This window comes from Protopterus annectens, chromosome 1.part0, assembly GCF_019279795.1.
Source record: "Protopterus annectens isolate FY-2018-M chromosome 1.part0, PAN1.0, whole genome shotgun sequence".
Classification (NCBI taxonomy): domain Eukaryota; kingdom Metazoa; phylum Chordata; order Ceratodontiformes; family Protopteridae; genus Protopterus; species Protopterus annectens.
In genome coordinates, this window is record NC_056725.1 from 1,269,311,154 (window position 1) to 1,269,329,056 (window position 17,903).

The following is a 17,903-nucleotide window of genomic DNA, read 5'->3' on the forward strand; positions in this document are numbered from 1 at the left end:
CATTTGTTTTTTAGGCATAGGTGCCTGCACATGTGGACCAGGCATTGGTTTTTTAGGCATTGGTCGAGATTTTGGCCTTAATTTTGAAGATGGCTTCGGTTTAATATACAAATCTGTAGGCCTGAAAACACCCTCAGAATCCGGTGCCTGCACAGCGGCTTCGGACCCATCCAGGGTAGAGGCATCCATGGGTTCTATAACTGAAGCATATCACGGCATAACAGGCTCCGAATGAGTCTCAATAGAGGCCTGCGAATCAGAAGTAGCGGGTATCAGAGGCTGCGAAAGCACCTCATTGAGAACCAGTGAACTGGTGACTGGCTTAGGAGAAGTGTCATCGGCAGTTTTGGACCTCAGTGGCCTGTCTCTGTCTTTTTATTTGCGTTTTTTAGGTATTCCAGTAGTCGAATTGCTAACCGACGACATTTCTGGATAATTAAAATGCGATCCAAAATATTTAAATGTAAAAATATACAGACGTTTGATAGTGCGTTGATTAAATAAAGCACCAAACCGTTAGCAAGGAATACAGTACAAATGAAAATCCTTATGAGGTATTTGCTTTACACAAGTAATGCAATTATTAACTTTTACTGACATCGGTAAGGAGCAAGAAAAAGTTTCCCCAACGGGGTACTTAGCTTTTAAGTTGAAGACTTCGGATCTGAAACTCGAAAATGAAAATTTCAGGAGTCGGTTGACCGGCACATGCGAACTGCTTCTGCTTTGGGCACCGCGCGGCAAGAAAGACTGATGTAATGGCGTTGGCTGCATGTTTTATACCCCTGACATTATGGAAGAAGGGACAGTAACCAATGCAGGACCTAAGACTTTGTTAATCATGAGTACAACCTGCCAGCAGATTACCCAAATGTAATGACTGCAACAGTGAAACATGAAGAACATCTAAGCAGTTCATCTGTATTAGAGCTTCAAGTCTTGCTCGCCTAAAAAGATTTTTATTATAACCCCTACTCACAAATCTAGCCTCCATCTTTCCTGCTTCAGTCTTAAATTCATTCACCGAACTGCAAATTTTCTTCAGCCTCATAAATTGAGTCTTGGGAATATTTTTAATGGTATGGTTGGGATGAGAACTCCCAGCCTCAAGTAATGGCTTTATAGTGAAGGCTTCCTAAAAAGACTTGTGGCAATAGTTCCATCTATTGGTTTAGTGACATTTACATCAAGGAAGATTGCATATAGATAGGCTATCAGCTCCTGTTGTCAGTTTGTGCACAAGGTTGTGTTTGAAACATAAATTTATGCGAGTGATGACTGGTTTGTTATTCCACTGTTTCTACATGTGTTGGGAGATTGCAGCAGTATACATGGCTGAATAGAGCTCGTTGAGAAAATTTCTCAAACAATTTAACAGTTAAGGGTGATTTTGCTCGTTTTACATGTAACAATTTGGGTCCAGCAGCAGTTGGTGCTAGTTCTCCTGACAATGTTGAAAAAGAGTTTAAAACATTTATGGAGAACTCAAAAAAAACTAAGAGCTACTACTTGGTACATTAATTTGTTAAAAGCTTATTTGCTTATTTGAATGCTGGTACAGCACAGCATGGCCTGAGTGTTTACATAGAGCTGCTTGGAGAAACAGACTGCCGTGTTTTTCTGAACAAATGCACTAGTATACAATGGACTGCTTCCAAAATGTTTGAGCTTTTAATTGAATATTATGATCAGCAACTAGGAATTATTAATCAAAGGTTGTATTTGAATGTTGAATCTGTACAAAGGTTTACAAATTGTAATGAATATAAAAATAAGCACTGCAAATACATAGGTTCATAGGTGTGTACTAGGCTAATGGCCCTGGAGCCTTTACAAGCCTAGCCCATAGGATTACCCTGGCATCGTGCCCAGTGCCTGTGTAGAGTAGACCCACTGGAGTGATCCCCAGGGTGAATTTTCTATTTCCCATCTACTCATTAAGATTTCTCCTGAAGACAGCCAGTAGGGTGCTCTGTTTGACATGTATGGGAAATCTATTCCATAGCATGGGCAGTCTCTGGGTTATGAACCCGTCCTTCCAGCACATTCTGTTGATTGTGGTAATGAGGTTGAGGTCTCTGGAGTGTGTGGTGTGGTGGAATTGGGATTTCTTTAGATGTAGCATTTCAAACAGAGCTGGGTCAGACATGGCTTTGTAAGTCAAGCAGAGATCGCTTTTAAGTAGGTGATATGAGGCAGAGAATAGTTGGAGTTTTTTTTGAGTCTATCCATATAGGACAAGTGTTTAAGGCCTGGGATCCTCTTTGAGGCACTTTTGCGGACTCTCCAGTTGTTACAGGTGTCTAGTGAAGTACATGCCAAATGGGGCATTGTACGTGATGACTGGCATAATGAGGGAAGAGTAGAGGAAGACAATGACATCTTTCTTCCTGGATGCAAAACCCTTTGTAATGAGATGTGCCAAGTCCCACAGTGGCAATGTGGTGGTCAAAAGAAAGGTTGCTGTCAACCTGTGTTCCCAGAGCTCTTATAATGCCTTCTGTGTTCAGTGGACTACCGTGGGAACTGGGATTTCCAAAGGGGATGATGACACATTTTTGGCACTGAGCTTAAGGCCATGGTTCTGACATGGTTGGTCTCAGTGAGGCCTTTCATTAGGATGTCAACATCACTTGGAGAGTTAATGGCTCCCAACTTGCAATCATCTGTGAACTTTGTCAGCTAGAGTCCCTTTGTGTTGGCCTGAACTCCTGAGAAGTAGATACCAAACAGGAGAGGACCCAGGACCGATCCCTGTGGGACTCCACTCGTAATTGGTCGGCACTCTGACTTGGTCGGCACTCTGACTTGAAGTCAGCTACTTTCACACTGTGGGTTCTATCTGTAAGCCAGTTTTCAACCTACCTAGTGATATAGGGGTCGATGCCTAGCTTAGCACAAAACTTCATAATTTAATTTTTGTGCATAACAAACCGAGTGACTAATAAATATGCAGCTATATAGAATTAATAAATTATTATATCAAGTTTTCAGTGTTGCGTTCTGTCAATAGCTGCATTTTTATCCTCACTCCTATTCCCTCATGTTTCCTTGACTTAACCCATCAGTTGCTTTTTTATAGCAGCCCCACATGCATTCCTTCATCTGGGAGTCCCCCCCCCAGATTCTTGTGAGACAGAACCTTTTGATTACCGTTCATTAAGGATCACAGAAAAATGTTGTTGTATTTGGTAGGTGGCTAATGGCAAGTTATGGAGAAGATAATTGAGATCAGTGTTGTGCTCTGGTAAAAAAAATCAAATAAGTATGTAAATGAAGTAATAAATATATTTATATATTGGCAATATCTGTTGGCTCAGTACAAGAGGTACTATTGTGCAGTAGCTCAGAGCAAATCTGGGTATTGCCATACAGATTCTTTACATAACTATAGAAGGCCTTGTGGTTGTCCTTACTATCTGCTGCAATTCTGTAGCTAGCTTTAGAGGCATTGGAATTAATGAATTCCAGGAAATGTTGGGTAAGTGTACTGGTACAGGAGTAGCTTTCCTAGTTAATGGAGGGGTAGCTGAAGTTGCCCAGTATGAGAGTGTTAGGTTGGACCCTAATATTCTCTAGGATGCTTAGGAACATGGAGTGCGAGTCTTGGGACACTGTTGGGGACCTATAACAGGCTACAACCTGAATCGCTGTCTTATGCAGTGTTAGCTGCACATGAGGTATCTCTGATGCATTATGTTGGGCTACCAGTCTGGTGGTGTGCGCATCCTTTATGAATATGGAAACACCACCGCCTTTGGAGCTTCGGTCCAAGTTCTGGGGCCAAAAGGTGTGGAATGAGTTATAGCCTGGTAGTGCAGGGGTGCTTGCTGCTGCCTTGAACCAGGTCTTTGTTACAGCACAAATGTCGATGCTCTCCATTTTAAGGAGTGCTTTGAGCGAGTGCATTTTGAGAATTGGACTTCTAGCGTTGAGCAGCATGACCCTCAGACTGCATTTGTTTGTAGCTGTTATCAAAGTTATTAATGAATATGAGGCAGAGTTAATACCTTATAAGCTAAAGAAATTTGATAGGGATTTGAAAAACTATAAAAGCAATGTTACTTATTCGTGGAAAGGTGTTAAACGTGCTGTCTGTTTCTTCAACGGTGATAAGAATGGAATGGCCTCTCTTCTGTTTAAATCTCTTACTTTCTTCCCAAGAACTCCATGAATACCAGCAATACTGAATAGAGTGCTTCTGATTTTTAATCTAATTTTTCCAACACCGATACAGAGATTAAAAATGGCTGATTTGGATGATGTGATTTCACCTAGCAATAACAAATCCAAAATAAGGGGAAATCCTTTATAGACAAGCGGGATGAAAGCATAGGAGAAGTCATCGAGGCAATGTTCAGGACAACTATGACTGATACTAACCAGAGTGAAAATGAAAGTAATTTGATTGTTAGTCTGTCCATGGTTAATTTGTCCGATTCAGAAATTCGAGTGTTAAATAAAGGTCTGGGATAATGTCTCTATTTTAGGTCTCTGAATATTCTACTGTTTTCAATATAAAAGAATTTTGTTGTACCTTAAAGTATTTTTACAGTCAGAGAGATAATGAAAGTAAGTATCTGATAATTCGTTTATGTTTAAAAAAATCCACTTTTCAACCACCGTACCACCCAGCTGTTAAGATGTTTGAACAGGTGATTTGTGAGCTTCATGTAGATTTTAGAAATGTTGGATATAACTTAACTAAGAAGGGAAAATTGCATTAGATGATCTAGCCATGAATGAACACATAGTAATAGTAAAAGCTGCCAAGGGTGGTAAGGTGGTATTATGGGATTCATCTGATTACAAAAAAAGAAGTTCAAAGACAACTGGGAGATAATACTTCATATTGTGAGTTAGCTATTGATCCTATACTGGATTTTAAAAGGTATATTGACAAATTTTTGAATGGGGCAAAAATGGGGATGACTTCTGAAATGCTATCACAACAATTAATAGCTGATGATCCTAAACTACAACACTTTTATACACTACCTAAAATACACAAATCAACTGTAAATCTCCCAAGCAGACCAAATGTGTCTGGATGGGGCTCTCTCACTGAGCCATTGTCCATTTATTTAGAAGAACAACTAAAAACTTTGCTACAGAGAGCCCGTGAAAGATACTACAGAGTTTTTGAGGTCGATTAATAGCATCCAAATAACAAATAGTTTGTATCTATGCACCTTGGATGTGCAGTCATTATATACAAGCATACCACATGAAGGAGGATACTGGTTGTTAGGCATTGGTTAAGGTACTCTGAAATCTATTCAGATTCACATATTGAATTTTTGTTAAAGTTATTGGGTCTAGTTCTTGAACACAATGTTTTTCAGTATAAAGATAAGCATTTTATTCAAACTAAAGGCACGGCTATGGGGGCAACACTTGCCCCCATCTATGCTGATTTGTTTATGGGTGATATGGAAATATTAATATACAATGACAACAGTATCTTTAAATGGCATTTGATTATGTGGCGTCACTTAGATTACTACTGGGGTATTTGGTCAGGACCTTTAGATTTCTAGCAGGAATTTGTTGTATATCTTAATGACATGTATGTATGGCCTAGTATTTTCAGGGAAAGTAGATTTGTTTAACATTAACTTCCTTGATGTAAAGGTCACTAAACTGATAGCTGGAACTATTACAACTAGTCTTTTTAGGAAGCCTTCACTAGAAACTCACTCATTACTTGAGGCTGGGAGTTGTCATCCCAATCATACCATTAAAAATATTCCCAAGGCCCAATTTATGAGGCTGAAGAAAATTTGCAGTTCGGAGAAAGAATTTCACACTGAAGCAGAAAAGATGGGGGCTAGATTTGTGAGTCGTGGTTATAATAAAAATCTTGTTAGGCAAGCAAGACTTGAGGTTTTCTAATATGTCTAGAGATGAAGTGCACAGTTCTAGTGATAAAAATATTGAACATCTTAATAAAGAGTCCACACCTAGATTAATAACTTACACATGGTACGAATTCTTAGTTGTTAATAGGTTTTGCCATTTATTGAAAGCTGACCCTTCCTTTGAGCAATGTCTAGATGACTACTGTTATTTTGGCTTTAGATGTGGTAAAAACTTGGGGGAACATCTTTCTTTCTTAAATTCAGTGGTGGAGTATTTGGAAGTTAGTTGACTAGGTAGAGTATTCCATGCTTTTGAGATGGAGTAAATGAAGAGAGATTTCCCAGCTTCATTATTATGTTTGATGACTTCTAGGTGGTTCTGGGTACTAGATCTTAAGGTTCTAGTAGTAGAATAAGATGTAATTAGGTTTTGGAGTGCAGGGGTTTTAGCTGGGTGGTAGTATAATTTGTGTGCCAATGTCAACTGAATGAATTTTAGTACCTGAGGCAGCTCAAGTCAGTTTAGTTGCCAGAGCTACACAATGACGGGTCCTATATGGGGTCCCAGTAGCAAACCTAGCAAGCTTGTTATAACAAGATTCTAATTTGTTTAGGTCAGTTTTACAGAGGTTGGTTAGTACCGGGGATGCATTGAGAAGGGTGGATAACAGAGGAGTCCTGGCTTTAGTGTGGCTAGTGGGAAATTACTTGTTCCGATAGAGAACTCCTATTTTTTTTATGAACATTCTTGATAGTTTGAGCAAAAATGGACGTCAAATCTGAGGTTGTTGTTTATTTCTATACCTAAAAGTTTAATGTGAGAGGTGGGGGGAGACTGTGGTAGTGTTCCTGGATGTAATGGTAAAGTTGTCATGGGGGTCTACATGATCCGAAAATAAGAAGTTGTGTTTGTAAAATTATTTGCAAAATTAGACACACATGCATCAATACAGAGAAAGCCCTAAGCTTAGACACACATAACTGAAAACAGTAGCTGCAAGGAAAATGTTGTTAAAGGGAAACTGATAACAAAGCTGCCTAAAGTCTCATGTTGGTCCAACAGCAGTGATGCCAGCATAGCAGGCTGAGGTCTTGAGTTCAAGTCCCAAATGAGAGCTAATATTTCGCTTTCACTTCTATGATTTTTATCTAAATTATTTATTTATTGACATTTGTTAACCGGGTTCGTCCAGCTGGGCCAGGAGCCCATTTTCAGTGGAGACCCAAGGAGAAAAGCTCCAATTACAGACAGATAAAGTATACATAATAGTTTAGTGTACAATTAAAAACAATCAATTGGCAAACACTACAAGTACATAAATTCTGTACTGCAAAGGAAAACAAATATTTTGTGTATAGCAGGATTCATGAAAGGGGTGGAAAGGATATCAAGAGGTGTAATGTGAGGTCAGTGAAATAGATGTGGGGGATAATATACTGAGAGGATTGTATGATATTTTGGTACAACAGTAACAGTATTGGAGTGATAAAATAATATGCTGTGAAGTTGTAATGAAATGTGTACTACAGAGTAGAATTGGAGCTAGGTATGGTCATGGCAAGTACAACTTTTGGTTCTCATAAAGTGTAGTTTGAGTTCTTAAATTGTGAAGGGTGTGTAATGGAGCGTAATTGGGATGGGAGGTTATTGCATGCCTGTGATAGGGTGGATTTATAAACTACAAATTAATGTAGTTATTGTTTATTCAGTGTGTTTCTAATTAGTGAAACAATGCATTTCTCAGGAGGTGCAAATCTGTCAACTGAAATATTACCTTGCAGGATGGTTGCAGAACCAAATTAAAAATATGTGCATGTCCAACTTTTTATAAGGGTAATGAACCTTGATGCTTGTAAAAGATAGGATTGCCACTTTAAATAATAGGCATCTTGCCGCAGGAGCCACTGTATCCATCACCTAGCTATCATGCCCCCTCCCCACAAATAACTATAACTTATAGATATACACACACACACACACACACATATACATACATACATACACAATGGTGACTGGTAATTGTCAGCAAGCAAAAAAGCAAAGCTAGTAAGTAGATGGATATGTTAGTAAGACATTGGAGGTAATTTCACACACTAACCTGCAGTTTTACATTCTGCCATTTCTAATAACAGTACAATAGTTTGGAAATCCCACTATCCCCTGGAAGTCGGAGAGATGGAGAGAAAAGCCTAATCCAGAACTACTACAACCACTAGAGTCAATAGTTCATCCTGACAGTGTACAGTACAATAAGCGTTGTTTATTTAATCCACAAAAATAAGCACCGAAGTAGTAGTACAGATGAAAGAAGCACGAACACATCTCTGAAACTACGACTACAAGATGTACACGTTATGCTATAACTTTTCAAAGGCATAATAAATATTAAATAGGTCTATACTATACAATAACCCCACAAATGTTGCTAAATCAGCTGTGGGGCACTTGGAGGCATCACAATGTAAATAAAAAGTGCTCTAAGGTCCTTGATGGGCTTGCCAGTGCCATTCATTTTTAATGCATGTAACGTTTAGCTTGACGGGTATGTGTGCAGTATATCGCGAAAGAGAACCCTGAAAATAATTAATACACATATTTTACAAAATAAGCGAGGAATGCGTACAGTGGAAAACTCTCATAAGAACGATAAACACAATCATGCAAGAACTGTACTTACAGTGCAAGTGTTTTAATTTTTAAAACAAGCGCCATTTTCTAAGTGCATTCAATAAAATAATTTTCAAAATGAATATCACCTCGACGCAATATTTCTAGCTGTCTACCCATCTTGAAAAAGTTACTTGCTTGCGAATATGTTAGCTTCAGTCTTTACGCATACCAATTTGATCATCAATGTGTCACAACTAAGCTCTTCCAAAGCATTACCTTTTTAAGATAATCAGAGGTGATAATACAAAGTATTTCAAAGATGGGCACGCAAGTTTAATACGAATTTCATTCACACTTGCATATCCAAAACTTCCGGAATCACAAGGCGTCTCGTACCCATAGAGATTCTACCCACAAGTCCCTACGACAGCAGTAACTCTAACCCTTCATTCAACGCTTATTGCCTTCTGCACCGCCTGCAAAGTACAAGCTCCCGCCCAACGTTCGCAAAATCTCTACAAGTAGTCATATAAGCTCTAAGGGGGCACTACCTTCTGTAGGCGGGGTTATAAACAAAAATTTTATTGTTGGTTTTGAGTATGGGCGTGTACAACCATCAGGAGTTAGCCGTGGAACTTGAAAGCCGGAAGTATTGCAGCCACGTCTCTTAATCTGACTATTATTCTAATTTATTCGCTCTGCATTCTGCGACTGTAGGGACAGGGAAGCAGACTGGAAGGCAAGTGAATAGAGCAACAATATTTCTGCCAATTGTTGTTTTTCGTTAAGGTATGAATTACTTTTTAGTAGTTAAATGACATTCGAATGGGAATCTGATCTTGTTTAAGTTTAGACTTTTCAGTCATATAATTAGTCCCTGATCTCATATACACCTCTCAGCTGTCCAGATTTTTGACTCGTGTGTGTGTGTGTGTATGTATATAAATATATATATATATATATATATATATATATATATATATATGTGTGTGTATATCAGTGAGGATTGTACTAGTCACTGTATAATGACAAGCAGTTGAGTTTCTGACTTCATATCCTTTGGGAAAGGCATGGTAACACAAGAGCTTTTATTCTAGCAACTTTCCAAGTTTATAAAAGCAATATTTAAAAGTTGCCCCTATTTTGGGGGCTTTATTACCCATTATTTTTGTCTTTGTCCAGATTTGTGCTGAGAGGTTGACAGCTGTGATCTCACTTCTATTGTTCGGTTTTGAGAGGAAATGTGTATGTGTAACATTTGAGTATATTCTGACATGTAAAACAATAACACCTATTTTGTTGAATGTAAAGCGTTATTTTTTCACAGAGGCATATATTGCAGTAAATTGTGTTGTTTAAGTTTTCTGAGTTGTTTGATCTCTTCTGGTAGTGTTCCTGATTATTTTATGAACCACCCCTCCATACATCTTGAGTGTACCTCATTACAAGGAACGTACCTCATTTGGCATCTTAAAGAGTTTGGTGTTCCTCAAAGTTCCCCATTGAGAAGGTCTGTCACACATTCAGTATTAGCATTAGCAATTTTTTAACTGATATCCATGGTAAATAGAAATGAACTGTATTAATTCTTTAAAATATCTTTTTTAGAAGTAAAACCAGCATATTTTAACCATGCTATGACCTTAGTTGAAGTTATTAGTAAGCTGCTAGTATGTGTTCCACATTTTGTCCATTTGCTCCACATTATGAGGGCTAGTGTTCCTTATTTTGCAGATGGAAGGTTGAGAGTTATGCACCCCTCAGTCACCAATCAAGAGGATGAAAAATCAAGAGATGTGCATACAACTTGTTGATGAAGAGTAGGTCAGTTGTGTTTTGTATTTAGGAGTGTAAAGTTAACCAAGCTGTGAACTCCAAATTCTTATAAAGACTAAGAATGTATCTATCTACATATTTGCTCAAGAATCAGGGACAAACCCAAAAATAATGGGAGGCAAGACCCTAAAATTAGGGATTATGTAAATATCTTTTAATTCACTTACAAAACCTGTTGTACTATTAACTTTTTATCAACGTGCATTTCCTGAATAATAACACATACATTTCCTGAATAATCACATGTATGAAACTCTAATGTTTGGAATTATTGACTGATTGCAGTCTTCATTGATCAAAAAAGTGGTACAAGGTTCATAGCAAACTACGAGGCAAAAATCGTGGACAGGTGAGAACTCTGACTAAGAGGAACATAAGGACATGCAATAGCAATAATGGCTTTTTCAGCTGCATTCCATTAGTGTGATGAATTTCCCTTTAATCACACTGTTTGAAAAATAAAAGACCTGTACTGTCTGAATTTTACTCAATTAGTTAATTGCATCTTGTCATCTGACATCCTCCCGGATTAGGTTCATAGGTTGATACTAGGCTATCTGCCCTACGGCATTTATAAGCGTAGCCAGAATGTGTTTGGCTTTCGCCTCCCTTTTAGATTAGTTAAGGTCACAGAAGATAGCCCTTTTAAAGTTAGTTTACTGTGCCTCTGTCTAGCAAGTACATAGAAGAGATCCCAAGGGTAAACATACGATCCCCCATCCACTCGTCAAGATTTCTCTTGAAAAGGGTCAGCGAGTGGCTCTGCCTGACATGGATTGGGATCCTGTTCCAGAGTGAGGGGAGCCTTTGAGATATGAATCTGTCCCTCCAGCATGTCCTATTTATTGCCATGCTGAAGTCCCTGGAGCGTGTAGCTCTAAGGGATTTGGATTTCCTGAGGTGGAGCATGTCCATTAATTCTGGGTTGGACATGGCTTTCTACGTCAGGCATAGGTCGCCTCTGAGTAGGTAGTAAGCAACTGAGTAGAGCTGGAGTTTCTTTAGCCAAAATGCATAGGGCATCTGTTTGAGGCCCTTGATCCTCTTGGTGAGGTACTTTTGGGGTCTCTCCAGTTGCTGCAGGTGTCGGGTAAGGTACATCCCAAAGGGGGCATTGTATTCAATTATGGACCTGATGAGTGATGAGTAGAGGGGCACAATGACCTCTCTTGATCTTGATGTGAACCCTTTCGTGATAAGGTGGGCTATATAGAAGGTCTTTCTAACCACTTTGGCAACGTGATTGTCAAAGGAGAGATTACTATCTACTTGGGTCCCCAAATCTCTAATTACTTCTTCCGTACTTAATGGATTACCACCTATGTGGTAATTTGTGGGCACTTTGTTTTTTCCAAAGGGGATGACTATGCACTTTTTGGCATTTAGCTTGAGGCCATGGCTCTGGCACCAGGTATCCGTCTCTGTGAGACATTTTTGGAGGATGCTTGTGTCAGCTGGAGAGTCTGTTATGGCTCCCAGTTTGCTGCCATCTGCGAACTTGGTCAGCCATAGTCCTCCTGTGTTAGCCTGTACCTCAGAGAAGTATATACCAAACAAGAGAGGTCCCAGGACTGAGCCTTGTGGGATGCCACTAGTAACTGGTTTTGAGTCTGGCATGGCACTTGCAATTCTGACCATGTGAGTTCTATCCCAGAGCCAGTTTGCAACCCATCTTGTGACATAGCGGATGATATTTAAGCTGGTGAGCTTATTTATGATGCCCAAGTGGGGTATTGTGTCGAAGGCTTTTGTGAGGTCCAGGTAGGCTGTATGGACTACCTTCCCTTCATCTATGGCCTTAGTAACTGTTTCAAAGAAGTCAACTAGGTTTAAGAGGCAAGATCTGCCCTTAACAAAGCCAAATTGGGTAGGATCCAGTGTCTGGAGGTTCCCAATGTCTTTGTTTATGAGTTCCATGATGATACGTTCCATAGCTTGGCAGACCAGACTATTCAGGCTTATGGGGCGATAGTTACCGGGGTCCGTTGTGGCACCATCTTTGTGGAAGCGGGACCACTGTTGCTGTATGCCATTCTTTGGGTACATATCCTGTAGTAAGGCTGAGTTTGAACAGTGACTTTATGTGAGGGTTAAGTTCTTCTTGGAGCTCGTGTAAGACGCAGCCTGGGACACCGTCCGGTCCCATTGATGCTGTGTTTTTTGCTTTTCAGAGGGCAGCTTTCACCTGTGCATCTGTGATGTCAGGGAGGCTACATTCTGTTGGGATGGACATTTGCTCTTTTGGGGGGGAAAGGGGGGAGAAGTTTGCACTGAACCTGTCTGCCAGGATGTTGGCAATGTCTGTGGGTTCAGTGTATTTTTTGTCATTTTGCACTAACTCAGAGCATATCTGGGAGTTGCCACCCAGATTCCTGACATAACTAAAGAAAGCCTTGTGATTATCTTTAGCGTCTTGTGCAATTTTTCTTTCAAAGCTGGCCTTTGATGATTTTATGAGGGTTCATAGTTGCTTGCTAGTACTGATCGGAGATGCCTTCCCTTTTTGGGATTTTGCTCTATCACGCAGTAGCTTCCTCCTTCTGTTGTATAGCTTATTTATGGCCGGGGTCCACCAGACAGGTCTCCTGCTTTTGGAGGCATGAGTCTTGGTTTTATTTGGGATAGCACGATCCATGCATTCCTGTAGGTGTCCATAGAATGCGTTTGTAAAGGATTCTGCGCTTTGGGCAGTATGGATTCCACCTCGGTTTTGAGAAGTGTGAATTTGCTTTTGAGAAATGTTTCACCGTGGTTTCCTTGTTTGGGGGTGGGGATGAGATATGGATGTCCAGTGAGATTAATTTATGGTCTGATCTTACCAATGAGGGGTTTACCTCTGGTGTGGAACATAGAGTCCCCATGTTGGTGATGACCAGGTCCAATATGTTGTCCCCTCTTGTGGGAGTGGTGACCAATTGTTCCATAGCATTTGAGTTTATAAATTCTAGGAACCGTTGGGCTAGGGTGTTGGGGCTTGAGTAGTTTTCCCAGTCAATGTTTGGGTAGTTGAAGTCACCCAATATTATGGTGTTTGAAGAGACCTTCATATTCTCCAGTGTTCTCAGGAATGCCGAGTGGGGTTCCTGAGTTTGGGAGGGTGGTCTGTAGCAAACTGAAAGGCAGTTTTGCCCACTGTTAGTTGCACATGGATGGTCTCAGATGCTTCGTGCAGTGCCACTAACCTGGAGGTGTGGGTATCTTTGACTATGGATACACCCCCTCCTTTTGTGATTCAGTACGAGTTTTGGGGCCGAAAAGCATGGTATAAGGTATAACCTGGTAGTGCTGGGGTGCTCTTGGGAGCCTTGAACCAGGTTTCTGTTACTGCACAGATATCGATATTCTTCATAGTGAGCAGAGCCTCAAGTGTGTGCATCTTGAGGTTTAGACTTCTGGCGTTGAGCAGCATTACCCTTAGTTTTTTTTTTTTCTTGTGTTGTCTATGGAGGTGGGTTTGTCTTTTGAGCCTTGCCTAAAAAAGGCACTATGGGGGTGGCAAGAGCCTTAGCTAGTATTCGAAAGCCCAGAGGTGACAGGTGCAAGCCGTCCCTAGCAAAGGAATGTGGCTTGTCGAGCATGTCGTCCTAGGCTGACTGGATCCCGTTTGAGTGACACCAATACTTTAGCCAACTGTTAAAATTGATCATTTTGTCTTTATACTGTGGCATCATTATTGGTGAGGGCAAGATGCTACTCAATGTCAGGGTCATACCGGCCTGGGCTACGTGATCAGAGAGCTCCTCTATGTCTCTTTTCATATAGTCCAGGGAGGTATGTCTCAGGTCATTCACACCAGCATGGACAATTTGTACTTGCTTTGGAGTGACCTGAGTACTTGTGTTATGCGGCAGATCCTGGCACCTGACAGGCAGCTTACAGTGACCTTCTCCTTGTTCAGTCTGGTGAGTGGGACTCCAGTGTGTCTGACAATAGAGTCACCTATTACAAGTGTATTAGGTGTGTTGTTTAGCCTTAAGGGCTGTGCCTGTGTGGCACACTGACTTTGTGAAATATGTGATACGTGAGTATTGTTGTGGGGTAGCGGTTACTTGGATGTCTGCTTTGGAGGTCTCTGCTGCTTTGGCAGATTTTTATTTGGAGCCTCAGAGTATGTTTTTGTGTGTTTATGTGTTTGGTTTGCTGATACGATAGGTCTATGTGAGACTGGATTTGTGGCGTGTGTGGTTTCCTTCTCCTCCTGACTGACTGTGCCAGTCCTGGGTTGAGAGAACTCGGCTTCCAGTTTAGCTGTATAGTTGCATCTCTCACATATATTTGAGCTTGTTGGGAGGAGGAGAGGGTGGTCTGTGTACATAAGGCAATTGTAACATTGCCTCAAGATTCCCAGATTCACTAGCTGGACTGTAGAGTAAACCTGAAACTGACCTTTGGACATGCCAGAGAAGTATAAGGAACTGATTTTTGACTGATCAGAACGGACCAATAGGGAGCCTAGTGCTTATAAAGAGTATGAGAGGGTGTAGTGCTTTAGTTTGTTAGTGTTTACTTATAAGATTACTTATAAGAGCAAGTGCAGGGCTTTAGAATGAAAATAGAGTGCTTACTTTGAGAGTTAGAACAGTTCTAAGGGAAAAAGTGAAGAGTAGACTTTGTAGAGTCGGGAATAGTTTAAACCTGTTTAAGCGGCGCTGCCCGATGCTGCGCTATGCGCAAAATCGCACAAAACCGTGCAAATGCAGGTTTTAAAGCAGGGAAACTGAGAGAGATAGGAATTGACCTAAAACGGCCAATAAGCTACTAGTTTCTGGGCTAAGACCACTCTTCCAGGGACAGATAAGCTGCTCAAAGCTCCCCACTCTCACTGGTGAACAGAGAAGCTTCCTCCTATCCAAGTAATTATATGGGCAACACAAGAACCTATACCACAGTCCAGAATTCAGCAAGCCTGAAATCTGGACTAATCTAGTTCAACAAAGGCGAGGAAAGAGAATATTTTTTTTTGTTTGTTTTTATGTTTTTTTTCAGGAAACAGCAGAAAAACACACAGAAAACACTGTAAATGCTATAAACAGGCTAGCACACTTTAGTGTGTAGCCTACAACAGTTATACAATACAAAAATGACTTAGAATGATATATAACAAGTGCAAAACTGTAAAAAAAGCAGGAAGGCAATACAATTAAAATTTTTTCAAGCACAAAAACCTCAGCTTTGGCCGGTAAGAACTTGCTATATTCAACTGGACGTATAAGAGAATTTAAGTACCTTTATCTGCTCTTTTTTTTTTTCAAAAAATACAGTATTTAAATTGATTTTAACTGTGTGGAAGGAATATTAGCTGAACTGGAAGTTAGTCAGTGTTTGCTGAATTTTGTTATTTGCTAGTAATTACAGGTGTGGGGGTAGTCACATTCTTTGATTTCCTGTCCTTGCCTATTTAAGTGGTACAATGTGAAATATTTTCTGCTTAAAAACCTCAGCTTTGGCCGGCTAAGAACTTGCTATATTTTAACTGGACATATAAGAGAATTTAAGTACCTTTATCTGCTCTCTTTTCTTTCCAAAAAATACAGTATTTAAATCGATTTTAACTGTGTGGAAGGAATATTAACTGAACTGGAAGTTTTCACTCTGCTCTTCAGTTAGTCCCATCCACCCTCCCTTGTTTTTGTTTTGGTGTTAATCTTAGTGGCCTTGCAACTGCCCGCCCCTCTTGTAAATTTGTGTTTGGATACTCCTTCTGGGCCCATCTCATTTGCTCACTGAGTGCAGTGAGATCATATTCTGATTTCAGGCACTCCTACTGTGTACAAAGAGAGCATCTGGGAAACAGAAAAAAAAAAAAATTAAGCTTGTTTCCTGTCTTTCCTGTTAAGTGGTATAGACTATTTGTAGGCTTCTGAGCCCCCAAGCCCTTCTGTGTTGGAGGGAAGCCTTCTAGCTTAGTTTTTTTTCTTATAACTAGCCAGTTTTCTAGTTTCAGCACTCAAATCTGTTTCTTTGATCTCAGCACTTGTTCAGAAAAAAAAATATATAAAAAAAAAAATTTCATCTGCTTTTACTGTACTTGTTTCTACCTACTTTTTTTTACTTTTGCATCATCTTAAAAGTACTCAATTGTATTTATTACTGCTTGGTGTAACTCATTCTAAGCCTTTTGGTTTAAACACTTGGGCTTCGGACCAGCTGTTTTGCACTGAGAGGGTTTGTGGTCTGCACTGTAGTGGCAGAACAGGTAGCTTACATCCTTCTAGGTTGGGAACTGCTGATTGAGGGCTCAGTGTCTGTTATTCTAAAAGTGTATTAATTCTGGTTTAAGCACTTGGGCTTTCAGGCCAGTTATTTTACATTAAGAGGGTTCGTGGTCTGCACTCTTGTGGGAGGAGAGGCTGGACTCTGCCCTTCTGAGCTGGGAATTTCTGGTTGAAGGCTTATAGTGCATGCATATCTGAACTGCTTCTTACTGAAGTTGGTGCGCCTTGTTTGCTGTGGCATAGACTGGATTCGGGCTTGCTGGATCTAGCTTTGTTTGTGTAACTTGAGCACTAATCCAGGCATTCTCTAAAGTATTCAATTGTATTTATTACTGCTTGGTAGTAACTTGATTAAAGTGTAGCTATCATTCTAAGTCTTTTGGATTAAGCACTTGGGCTTCAGACCAGTTGTTTTACATTAGTAAGGTTTGTGGCATGCACTGTGGTGGCAGGACAGGTAGCTTTCATCCTTCTAAGTTGGGAACTGCTGATTGAGAGCCCAGTGTCTGTTATTCTTAAAAGTGTATTAGTTCTGGTTTAAGCACTTGGGCTTCAGGCCAGTTATTTTACATTAAGAAGGTTTGTGGTCTGCACTCTTGTGGGAGAAGAGGCTGGACTCTGAGCTGGGAATTTCTGGTTAAAGGTTTATAGTGCCTGAATATTTGAACTGTATCTTACTGAAATTGGTACACCTTGTTTGCTGTAGCATAGACTAGATCCAGGCCTGCTGAATCTAGCTTTGTTTATATGCTTGTTGTTTGTTTGCTTGTTATTTCCCTGGAACGCTAATTCCACCTAATACGCGGCTTCTCAGTGCTTCTGTGGATCACTACTGATATCTGCATTGCTTACTGTACTTATTTCCTTGTTTCACTTGAAAGAAAGTTACTGTTTGTCGCTTTTGCATTTAAGTTACCTGTAACACATTGCACTTAAGTTACCTGGCACTTGCTCACTAAAGCAATTATATAAGTCAGCACTAAAAATTAAAAGCACTACACCCTCACTCCCCACTGGCCCTGGTTTTCAATTATTAAGGAATTCCCAATATTATTCTAGCATGTCCAAAGGTCAGTTGTCAATCTCCTCTCCGGTCCAGCTGGTGAATCTAGGAATCTTGAGGCAATGTTACAACTGCCTCATGTACACAGACAACCCTCTCCTCCTCCCAACAAATTCCAACACATGTGAGAGATGCAACCATATAGCCAAACTGGAGGCTAAGCTCTCTCAACTCAGTACTGGCATAACCAGTCAGGAGGAGAAGGAAACCACACTCACTACAATTCCAGTCTCACATAGACCTACCACGACAGCAAACCAAACACATAATCACACAAAAACATACTCGGAGGCTCTAAATAAAGATCTGCTGAAGCA

General features: G+C 40.2%; 2 protein-coding genes across 5 annotated transcripts in view; one reads left to right on the top strand and one right to left on the bottom strand.

Moving 5' to 3' along the window:
• CEP162 (centrosomal protein 162) overlaps positions 1 to 8,933 on the bottom strand; it is a 2,095,315-nt gene extending 2,086,382 nt beyond the window's left edge. For both annotated transcript variants that reach the window (XM_044066152.1, XM_044066151.1), the window contains exon 1: positions 8,749 to 8,933. The gene's annotated coding sequence lies outside the window, so the exon portion shown is untranslated. The remainder of the gene's footprint in view (positions 1 to 8,748) is intronic.
• Positions 8,934 to 9,099: 166 nt separating this feature from the next.
• Positions 9,100 to 17,903, top strand: part of PGM3 (phosphoglucomutase 3) — a 444,220-nt gene continuing 435,416 nt past the window's right edge. The window contains exon 1 of one of the 3 annotated variants that reach the window (XM_044066154.1): positions 9,100 to 9,211. The gene's annotated coding sequence lies outside the window, so the exon portion shown is untranslated. Of the gene's footprint in view, positions 9,262 to 17,903 lie in introns of all 3 variants that reach the window. The other 2 variants (XM_044066153.1, XM_044066155.1) reach the window with 2 other exon arrangements.